Genomic DNA, 12,119 nt, shown 5'->3' with positions numbered 1-12,119 from the left:
ACTAGGCAGAGAGCAACAAAGATGGCCGCCCTCTTATATTTATTTTTTAACAACCCCCCCAATAAGAAAAAAAAATCCCCTAACATAAAAAATGGCTGACTGTATTATTTCAGAACGCCCCCCCTCCCCCCACCCTTTTTCTCCTTTCCCTCTCCCTGAGCGCCCCCTCCCTCCATAAAAACCTACATTGTTATAGGGGGGAAATAGGGGGGTGCGCGGCTGCATGTAACTTACATTGTTACATGTTTGTTTTTGCTTCTCAGTGCACAAAGCCCCCCTCTGACACCCCCTCCCTGACTGACTCTGTGCCCCCCCACACCCACCACCTCCATCAGACTTGTGGTGCCACTTGCAGTCTGCATTGCAGAGTAGATCCATCAAACATGGCCTCCTTATAGCCCCCACCGTTCTATAAAAAATGATTTTAACGTGTGTGTGTGTGTGTGTGTGTGTGTGTGTGTGTGTGTGTGTGTGTGTGTGTGTGTGTGTGTGTGCTGGGGAGGGATCTAGAGAGGCGGGTTGGGAAAAAAAATCTGCCGCAGCCATGCCCAGACTTACATCAGATGCTGTTGCTTAAAAATTAACCACTTGTGGTAAGGACCAGAAGAAAGTGAGCAGCAGACATGCTAAGCTAGCTGGCAAATAGGCTAAAAACAAAAACACTGGTGTGCTTCAGCTAGGACACGAGGAGCAGCAGTGGCAGGCGGGTTCGCAGTAAGGCCACAGGAATCCACCATCCCAGCCTGCTGCCGGGCTGATATGGCCCACTTTTATTTTGAAGGAATTTGCTTTTCACAATCAAAGCTCATGGCAGACGGTGGTGACTTTGAGTACAAGTGATGAACATTTGAAGCTTTAGGACAGGCGTGTGCAAAGTGCCGGGCCATTTTCTTGTTTTTTTTAAATACTATGTACCGTATCATTCGGACTATAATTCGCAGTTTTTTTCATAGTTTGGCCTGGGGTGCGAGTAATACTCAGGAGCGACTCATGTGTGAAATTATTAACACGTTACCGTAAAATATCAAATAATATTATTTAGCTCATTCACGTAAGAGACTAGACGTATAAGATTTCATGGGATTTAGCGATTAGGAGTGACAGATTGTTTGGTAAACGTATAGCATGTTCTATATGTTATAGTTATTTGAATGACTCTTACCATAATATGTTACGTTAACATACCAGGCACCTTCTCAGTTGGTTATTTATGCGACATATAACGTACACTTATTCAGCCTGTTCTTCACTATTCTTTATTTATTTTAAATTGCCTTTCAAATGTCTATTCTTGGTGTTGGGTTTTAACAAATACATTTCCCACAAAATTGCGACTTATACTCCAGTGCGACTTATATATGTTTTTTACCTTCTTTATTATGCATTTTCAGCAGGTGCAACTTATACTCCAGAGCGACTTATACTCCGAAAAATACGGTATGCCCTCTGCAGCCATTTAGGCAAATTATATTGATGATGTAGACGTACATATCTGCTGTACGGACTTGCTTTACAGAAGAGAAGCGTGGGATATTTCTCCTATTGCGCTATTTGTATGTGACTTTATTAAATAAAGTCACGGCCAAACAAAGCAAGAGGGGATAGAAAGAAGAAACAAAGAAGGCCTGAGACAGGGGCAATTGTGTAGACAAGACAAAGAGAGACAACAAAAAACAACAATAACAGGATTACATCAGCAAATACGATATATACAAATCCATCTATCCATCCATTTTCTACCGCTTGTACAAATATGATACCAAAAATTATAAAGACAAACCAGTATAGTAGATAGTAATAATACTGTAATGATGATGAACATTATTGCGCTAAAAATGGAGCAATAAAAACACAAATATCCATCCATTTCTCCCGCTTGTACGGTTCGGGGTCGCGGCGGGTGCTGGACCCTATCCCAGCTGCATTCGGGCGGTAGGCGGGGTACACCCTGGACAAGTCGCCACCTCATGCCAGGGCCAACACAGACAGACAGACAACATTCACACTCACATTCACACACTAGGGCCAATTTAGTGTGGCCAATCAACCTATCCCCAGGAGCATGTCTTTGGAAGTGGGAGGAAGCCGGAGTACCCGGAGGGAACCCCCGCAGTCACGGGGAGAACATGCAAACTCCACGCAGAAAGATCCCGAGCAGAAGACACGGCCAAATACCAATAGCAATAACAATATTGATCATGAATACCAATAATTACCTCTATCATACACATTACAATTGATTCAAACGCAACAATACATAAGTGTAACAATTTAATTACAAATCAGATAAACAGGAAGAGGGTAGGTAGGGTGGACTATATTAACCCTTTACATTGTTAGGGGGAAAAAAGTAGGATAAGCTTTAGCAGTGTGCCGTACTTTAACCCTGGTTTCCCCCGGCTGACTGTATGGTTGAGTGTATGTATATAAGTATAAAGTGGGGCAAAAAAGTATTTAGTCAACCACCGATTGAGCAAGTTCTCCCACTTAAAATGATGACAGAGGTCTGTAATTTTCATCATATGTACACTTCAACTGTGAAAGACAGAATGTGAAAAAAAAATCAAGGAATTCACATTGTAGGAATTTTAAATAATTTATTTGTAAATTATGGTAGGATATAAGTATTTGGTCAACCATTCAAAGCTCTCACTGATGGAAGGAGGTTTTGGCTCAAAATCTCACGATACATGTCCCCATTCATTCTTTCCCTAACAAGGATCAATCGGCCTGTCTTCTTAGCAGAAAAACAGCCCCAAAGCATGATGTTTCCACCCCCATGCTTCACAGTAGGTATGGTGTTCTTGGGATGCAACTCAGTATTCTTCTTCCTCCAAACACGATAAGTTGAGTTTATACCAAAAAGTCCTATTCTGGTTTCATCTGACCACATGACATTCTCCCAAGTGCTCTCCGGCAAACTTCAGACGGGCCTGGACATGCACTGGCTTAAGCAGGGGAACAGGTCTGGCACTGCAGGATTTGATTCCCTGTCGGCGTAGTGTGTTACTGATGGTAACCTTTGTTATTTTGGTCCAAGCTCTCTGCAGGTCATTCACAAGGTCCCCGTGTGGTTCTGGGATTTTTGCTCACCGTTCTCATGATCATTTTGACCCCACGGGATGAAATCTTGCGTGGAGCCCCAGATCGAGGGAGATTATCACTGGTCTTGTATGTCTTCCATTTTCTGATAATTGCTCCCACAGTTGATTTTTTCACACCAAGCTGCTTGGCTATTGTAGATTCACTCTTCCCAGTCTAGTGCAGGTCAACGATTCTTTTCCTGGAGTCCTTCGACAGCTCTTTGGTCTTGGCCATAGTGGAGTTTGGAGTCTGACTGTTTGAGGCTGTGGACAGGTGTCTTTCATACAGATAACGAGTATAAACAAGTGCCATTAATACAGGTAACGAGTGGAGGACAGAAGAGCTTCTTAAATAAGAAGTTACAGGTCTGTGAGAGCGAGAGATCTTCCTTGTTTGAAGTGACCAAATACTTATTTTCCACCATCATTTACAAATAAATTATTTATAATTCCTACAATGTGAATTCCTGGATTTTTTTTTCACATTCTGTCTCTCACAGTTGAAGTGTACCTATGATGAAAATTACAGACCTCTGTCATTATTTTAAGTGGGAAAACCTGCACAATCGGTGGCTGACTAAATACTTTTTTGCCCCACTGTATGTGCATGTGGTTGTATGTATGTCTATATAGTGAATGTGTGTGTGGATGTATGTATTGTGTGTGTATAAGTGCGTATGTATGGATGCATGTATATTTTTTTGTCTCCCAGTATGTGCGGGAGCCAAAGCACGGCCCCAGACACCCAGAAAGCCCCACCCAAAACAGCAGGTACTGTCAGGCTTGCCCCTGACAGTTTGTCTATGTTTTAGTTTTTCTCTCTGCATTTCTCTTTGTTTCCGCTGTTTGTGTTTCCTATCAGCGCTCTTATTTTGTCTGTTTACTGTGTTTCTCCCTGGGCGCTGTTTACCCTCAGCTGCGGCTGATTGGCACCTGGCCACACCTGGTGTCAATCAGCCCACTCCTATTTGTACCTGCTTTGTTCCTCCAGCCAGTGCCGGATTATTGTCACGTATTGCATGTCGCTTCTGTATTGTATTGCCGCTCCTGTTGTGTCGTGTTGTTGCAGCGTAGCAGTAAGCTATAATTCGTTAGATGTTTGTAGCTTACTGTTTTTTGGTTCCCTGCTTCCTATTTTGTTTTTGTACACTCTAAAATCCCCAGTGTTAAATATGCAGTGTTAACATGCATTACAGTATATCTATCAGAGTTATTACAACAACAGCTGGAGTAAAACGCCCCCCAGTGTTGGTGTTCATTTCCATCGTTAAACGAGACAGTGTTAGAGGTACTCTGATTAGCCCTGCCCTCCAGCCCCTCCTGGTTTCCACACCCTGAAGAATTTTCTGGAAGCCATTTTCTGAATGTTTAAGGATCCGTGGTAAGTTGCTTCTCTTCTCTTACTAAATCAATTATTTGAAATTTGTAGCATCATGTCAGAATTTATTTCATATTGTTGCTCAATATGTAATGAAGTTATTCGTGTACGGTTTTGTATCTAAAAAATATGGTATTCTAAAAGGGCTAATGTCACCCAGTGAATGCTAGCTTAAATGTTAGCCACCTCACACTTCGTTTTTGCGAGGGATGTGGGACAATTTCAAACATTATGTGAAATAGAATATTTAATATGTAAATTGTACATAATTATGCTCTGGAGATGTGGTGGAAAAAAATAGTGAGTAACCCTGGTCTAGGCACTATTGAACATAGGTGGCCAGAGCACAAAATCATGAGGTGTGTGTAAATATTTTCGCTTTTACATCGTTAATGGCGAGGTTACTAAATAATCACCTGTTAGCTTACCAGGGTGAAGATATGCAGACAAGATTACAGGTATCATAAATTTGTCAGGCTTGCCACTGACAGTTTGTTTGTGTTTTAGTATTTCCCCTGTGTGTTTTTAGTATTTTCTGTTTTTAGTTCCTGTCAGCGCTCTTATTTTGTTAGTATCCTGTCTTTCTCCCTGAGCGCTGTTTCACCTCAGCTGCGGCTGATTGGCACCTGGCCACACCAGGTGTCAATCAGCCCGCTCCTATTTGTACCTGCTGTTGTCCTCCAGTCAGTGCTGGATTATTGTCTTGTCGATGTCGCTCCTGTCGTATCGTGTCTTGTATTTGCAGCCTAGCGGTCAGAGGTGGGTAGTAACGTGCTACATTTACTCCGTTACATTTACTTGAGTAACTTTTGGGATGAATTGTACTTCTACGAGTAGTTTTTATGCAACATACTTTTACTTTTACTTGAGTATATTTATTGAGAAGAAACGTTACTTTTACTCCGTTCCGTTTAACTACATTAAGTTCGCTACTCGCTACTTTTTTTTAATCGAGCTATTAATGTTTGTTTTGGTTAATGACAGAGCTTCAAAGTAGAATCTACGCATGCCTGCGTTTCACCAATCATATGCAGTCACTGGTGACGTTGGAGCAATCAAACAGAGCCAGGCGGTCACATGACTGTGATACGTAAAACCAGACTTAAACATGTTGACAAACTTATTCGGGTGTTACCATTTAGTGGTCAATTGTACGGAATATGTACTGTACTGTGCAATCTAATAATAAAAGTTTCAATCAATCAATCAAAAGTGTAAAGGAAAAAAGACACTTTTTATTTCAACCGTACTTCCCGTCAAAAGCCTAAAGATTGATCGCACAGTTCCTGTCTTCACAATAAAAGCGCCGCTCCATCGCGCCTGTGTTAACAAAATAAGAGTCTCCGAAAGCCAGCGGAAACAAGCTAGCAAGCTACGGAGTTTGCCGCCAATGTATTTCTTGTAAAGTGTATAAAAACGAATATGGAAGCTGGACAGATAAGATGCCAAAAACCAACGACTTTCATGTGGTAGACAGAAAAGAGGAACTTTTTTTCTCTTCCATTTGAAAACGTGGACGTCTGATTCCAATCAATGCAAGTCATCAGAATCAGGTAATACACCAACTTATATTCTTCTCTTCATGAAAGATAGGAATCTATATGTTAAACATGCATGTATGTTCATTAAAACATCTTCAACATGTGAACAAAAACGGCTAAATAAATAAATATAAATTATATACTGTATATATACATGTATGTATATTTATGATTTGTGTGTGTATGTATGATATGTGTGTGTATAAATGATATGTGTGTGTATGTATATGTATATATGAGGTAGATCCCCTCGACTTGGTCATTTACTAAGTAATTGATAAACGTTGAAAAATCTATTGGGGTGTTACCATTTAGTGGTCAATTGTACGGATTATGTACTGTACTGTACAATCTACTAATACGAGTTTTCATCAATCAATCAATCAAATCAAATCAATGAATGCCTACTGAGGCTATGGTGCTGTTAAGTTATTGTGGCTCAATGAACCATTTTTTTTCATTTTATTTTAATGTACTATTATTTAATATATATTATTGTTTTAGTTGCTTAAGAGATATTCCTGGCTCTGAATTTGCTCATTTCTATTTTTATGTTTTTGTGCATTATTTGTTGCCGTAATCAGGTTACTCATCAGTTACTCAGTACTTGAGTAGTTTTTTCACAACATACTTTTTACTTTTACTCAAGTAAATATTTGGGTGACTACTCCTTACTTTTACTTGAGTAATAAATCTCCAAAGTAACAGTACTCTTACTTGAGTACAATTTCTGGCTACTCTACCCACCTCTGCTAGCGGTTAGCAATACCAGTTAGATGTTTGTAGCTTACTGTTCTTTGTTCCCTGCTCCTAGTTTGTTTTGTACTACACGTTAAGATTTCTGTTTTATTGCTCGCTACCCGCTTGCTTCCACGCTAGACCCTTTTTGTTTTTGCTAGCTTCCATGTTAAGCTCCTTTTATTTTGTAGCTCCCATACTAGCTCCCTTAGTTTGTTATCCGCCTTGTGCGCGCTTTTGGTTGTACCCCATTGGTTTGTTCTTGTTCTAATATTTCAATTAAATCATGTTTTTTTATTCAATGCCTGCCTCCATCTCTGCATCTTGGGGTTCGTCACCAACTAACTCTGACAGGTACGGCACCCGGGGAACTAGGGACCACCGGCCCCACGCAGGCAGGCCAGCCAACGGGCCATTTTCAGCACACAACTTATTTTTTATTGGCTTGGCTCCCATCCTAAAAAATACAACTAAGCAAGGAAACTACAAAAAGTGAGAAAAAACTGAAATGTTGATGTCAACTCATATTTATATATATATAAAAAAAATGTCATCTGTAACACAACATGCTGATATACACATTGTAAAGAGGTGTGTGTGTGTGCGTGTGCGTGTGCGTGTGTGTGTGTGTGTGTGTGTGTGTGTCTGTGTGTGTATACATATATATATATATATTTTTTTAATCATTCTTTTACAGACGAGTGCTTCTGGACAATGTTAAATGTCTTATTATTTTAGAAAATAATTGTTTCTTTCGGCCAGCCAAAGGGTGGCTTCTATAAATTCAATACATATTCATACTTTTAAGCTCACAAACTCATTGATGGTATGTCCGCAAGGTTAACAAGTTGCCATATATCGAATGAGATGATCTCTTCTACAGTACCTTAAATATTGGCGGTATGCGATTAAATTACTCACTTATTGTGCAGCTGTATGCTTAAAATCGCCGTGTTTGGCCCATGAACCATTGGCACATTTTCACTTTTGCCCTTGTAGGCAAAGCCTGTGGGGCCCCTTGACTTAGGCTAAACAGAGCGTGAGTTTAAAAAAAAAAGAGCTACAGGCCGAAAATAGTCCCCTGGTCGCACTTTGTAAACCACTGCTTTAAAAGTGAAGTAAACAAACACTTACCAAAAAGACATTTCTTTTTATCTGCGACAGTGTCATGGCATTTAATGTCTTGCAGCTTCCAGTGCACCTGAAAACATAAGTACAAACCCCGTTTCCATATGAGTTGGGAAATTGTGTTAGATGTAAATATAAACATAATACAATGATTTGCAAATCATTTTCAACCCATATTCAGTTGAATGCACTACCGAGACAAGATATTTGATGTTCAAACTCATAAACTTTATTTTTTTTGCAATTAATAATTAACTTAGAATTTAATGGCTGCAACACGTGCCAAAGTAGTTGGGACAAGCATGTTCACCACCGTGTTACATCACCTTTTCTTTTAACAACACTCAATAAACGTTTGGGAATTGAGGAAACTAATTGTTGAAGCTTTGAAAGTGGAATTATTTTCCATTCTTGTTTTATGTACAGCCTCAGTCATTCAACAGTTGTCGTATTTTATGCTTCATAATGCGCCACACATTTTCGATGGGAGACAGGTCTGGACAGCAGGCGGGCCAGGAAAGTACCCGCACTCTTTTACTACGAAGCCACGCTGTTGTAACACGTGGTTTGACATTGTCTTGCTGAAATAAGCAGGGGCCTCCATGATAACGTTGCTTGGATGACAACATATGTTGATCCAAAACCTGTATGGACCTTTTAGCATTAATAGGGACTGCATGGCACGGTTGGGAGAGTGGCCGTGCCAGCAACCTGAGGGTTCCTGGTTCAATCCCCACCTTCTACCAACCTCGTCACGCCTGTTGTGTCCTTGAGCAAGACACTTCACCCTTGCTCCTGATGGTTCGTGGTTAGGGCCTTGCATGGGAGCTCCCGCCATCAGTGTGTGAATGTGTGTGTGTATGGGTGAATGTGGAAATAGTGTCAAAGCGCTTTGAGTACCTTGAAGGTAGAAAAGCGCCATACAAGTATAACCCATTTACCATTTACCATAATGGTGCCTTCCCAGATGTGTGGGGTTACCCATGCCTTGGGCACTAATGCACCCCCATACCATCACAGATGCTGGCTTTTGAACTTTGCGCCTGGAACAATGCGGATGGTTATTTTCCTCTTTGTTCCGGAGGACACCACGTCCACAGTTTCCAAATATGAATTGAAATGTGGACTCGTCAGACCACAGAACAGTTTTCCACTTTGCATCAGTCCATCTTAGATGATCTCGGGCCCAGCGAAGCCGGCGGTGTTTCTGGGTATTGTTGATAAATAGGTTTTGCTTTGCATAGTAGAGATTTAACTTGCACTTGCAGATGTAGCAACCAACTGTAGTTACTGACAGTGGTTTTATGAAGTGTTCCTGAGCCCATGTGATGATATCCTTTACACACTGATGGCGTTTTTTGATGCAGTACCCCCTGAGGGATCAAAGGTCCGTAATATCATCGCTTACGTGCATTGATTTCTCCAGATTCTCTGAACATTTTGATGATTTTACGTGCCGTAGATGGTAAAATACCTAAATTCTTTGCAATAACTCATTGAGAAATGTTGTTCTAAAACTGTTCGACAATTTGCTTACAAATTGGTGACCCTCGCCCCATCCTTGTTTGTGAATTACTTAGCATTTCATGGAAGCTGCTTTTAAACCCAATCATGACACCCACCTGTTCCCAATTAGCCTGCACACCTGTGGGATGTTCCAAATAAGTGTTTGATGAGCATTCCTCAACCTTATCAGTATTTATTGCCACTTTTCCCAACTTTTTTGTCACGTGTTGCTGGCATCAAATTCTAAAGTTAATGATTATTTACAAACAAAAAAGTTTATCAGTTTGAACATCAAATATGTTGTCTTTGTAGCATATTCAACTGAATATGGGTTGAAAATGATTTGCAAATCATTGTATTGCGTTTATATTTACGTCTAACACAATTTCCCAACTCAAATGGAAACAGGGTTTGTATTATTAATGTAAATATAATATATTAATACAAACACATAAGGTACACATCCAACACCAAGATCATAAGTCCTTTTAATGTATTACTCCAAAGCAGGGGTCGGGAAACTTTTTGGCAGAGAGAGCCATGGAAGCTAAATATTTTAAAATATATTTCCGTGAGAGCCATATTTTTTTTAACACTGAATACAACTAAATGTGTGCATTCTTATGTAAAACCAACATTAGGGTATAACACGTCTGTTATTCTTTTTAATAACATTTTTATTCTGAAGCTAACTGATAATGAATAAAATACTTCTTACCATTCTTGACTTCTTGAACAGGTGCGATAGAAAACGGATGGAAGGATAAAAATGCATGAGAATTTTTTTTAATATTTTGAACGTTATTTTAACACTGATTACCAGTGGATTTATTCATTACTTATTGTGTTAAGCAATGCCAGCTAAGATAAATCTGACAGCCAGATGCAGTCATCAAAAGAGCCACATCTGGCTCTAGAGCCATAGGTTCCCTACCCCTGCTCCAAAGACATGCACCTGGGGATGGACTGATTGGTGTGTCAATGTAAGTGTGAATGTTGTCTTTCTGTGTTGGCTTTGCAATGAGGTGGCGACTTGTCCAGGGTGTACCGCCTTCCGCTAGAGTGCAGCTGGGATAGGCTCCAGCTCCCTACGACCATGAGAAGGACAAGCGGTAAAAAAATGTAGGGATGAAACTTTTTTTTTTTTTTATATATAGACCTGAAATGTATCATACAGTGGAGCTGTACATACATGGTGGGGCCACGTTCCCATCAAAGGCAATGCATGTATATTGAAAATAAATTTTATTTTTTATTGTTGTTTAGTTATTGTTGTTTAGTTATTGTCAATGTAAAAACATCTGCTATTTATATAATTTTTATACTTCTTTTTATATATATTCATATCAATGCTTACCTCAATCAATGAAGATGGTGACATGTAACGGAAAGGGAGGGACTAACAGGAGTGGTTGCAATTCAAAATCAAAAGGAGAGAATAATATTACGATAATATTTGTGAGTGCGTGACGACAGTAATGCATTTGGAAGAGAACAAAAAAGGAACTGAGCACACAGTACATATACACAGTTTGCCAGCTAAATTTTCCTGGAAGCACACACTAATGAGGGATGGCGTAGCGCAGTTGGGAGAGTGGCTGTGCCAGCAACCTGAGGGTTCCTGGTTCAGTCCCCAGCTTCAACCAACATCCGTTGTGTCCTTGAGCAAGACACTTCACGCTTGCTCCTGATGGGTCGTGGTTAGCGCCTTGCATGGCAGCTCCAGCCATCAGTGTGTAAATGTGTATGTGAATGGGTAAATGTGGAAATAGTGTAAAGCGCATAGGAGTATCTTGAAGGCAAAAAAGCGCTATATTAGTATAACCCATTTACCATTTACTCTAAAGCAGGGGTAGGGAACCTATGGCTTTAGATGTGGCTCTTTTGATGACTGCATCTGGCTCTCAGATAAATCTTAGTATTTAATAGGGGTGTGGGAAAAAATCGATTCAAATACAAATCAAATCAAATACGTTGTGCGATTCAGAATCGATTCTCTTTTTTTTTTTAAATCGATTCTTTTTTTTTAAATCAATCCAACAAACCACTACACAGCAATACCATAACAATGCAATCCAATTCCAAAACCAAACCTGACCCAGCAACACTCAGAACTTCAATAAACAGAGCAATTGAGAGAAGACACAAACACGACACAGAACAAACCAAAAGTAGTGAAACAAAAATCAATATTATCAACAACAGTATCAATATTAGTTATAATTTCAGTTTAGCAGTGATTAAAAATCCTTCATTGACATTATCATTATTTATAACAATAAAAAAAGAACAATAGTGTCACAGTGGCTTACACTTGCGTTGCATCTCATAAGCGTGACAACACACTGTGTCCAATGTTTTCACAAAGATAAAATAAGTAATATTGTTTGTCCGTTTAATAGTTAAAACAAATTTACATTATAACAATCAGTTGATAAAACATTGTCCTTTACAATTATAAAATCTTTTTTTTTTTTTAATCTACTTCTCTGCTTGCATGTCAGCAGACTGGGGTAGATCCTGTTGAAATCCGATGTATTGAATTAATACAGAATCGTTTTGAATCGGAAAAATATCGTTTTTGAATCAAGAATAGAATCGAATCGTTGGACACCCAAAGATTCGCAGCCCTAGTCATTAATAATTCCGCTGGTAATCACAATGTTAAAAATAACGTTCAAATTATAAAACATTCTCATGCATTATAATCCAACTGTCCGTTTTCTATCGCACCTGTTCAATAAG

Source organism: Nerophis ophidion, linkage group LG10 (genome assembly GCF_033978795.1).
Source record: "Nerophis ophidion isolate RoL-2023_Sa linkage group LG10, RoL_Noph_v1.0, whole genome shotgun sequence".
Taxonomy (NCBI): domain Eukaryota; kingdom Metazoa; phylum Chordata; class Actinopteri; order Syngnathiformes; family Syngnathidae; genus Nerophis; species Nerophis ophidion.
Note: the sequence above shows the minus strand (reverse complement) of the source record.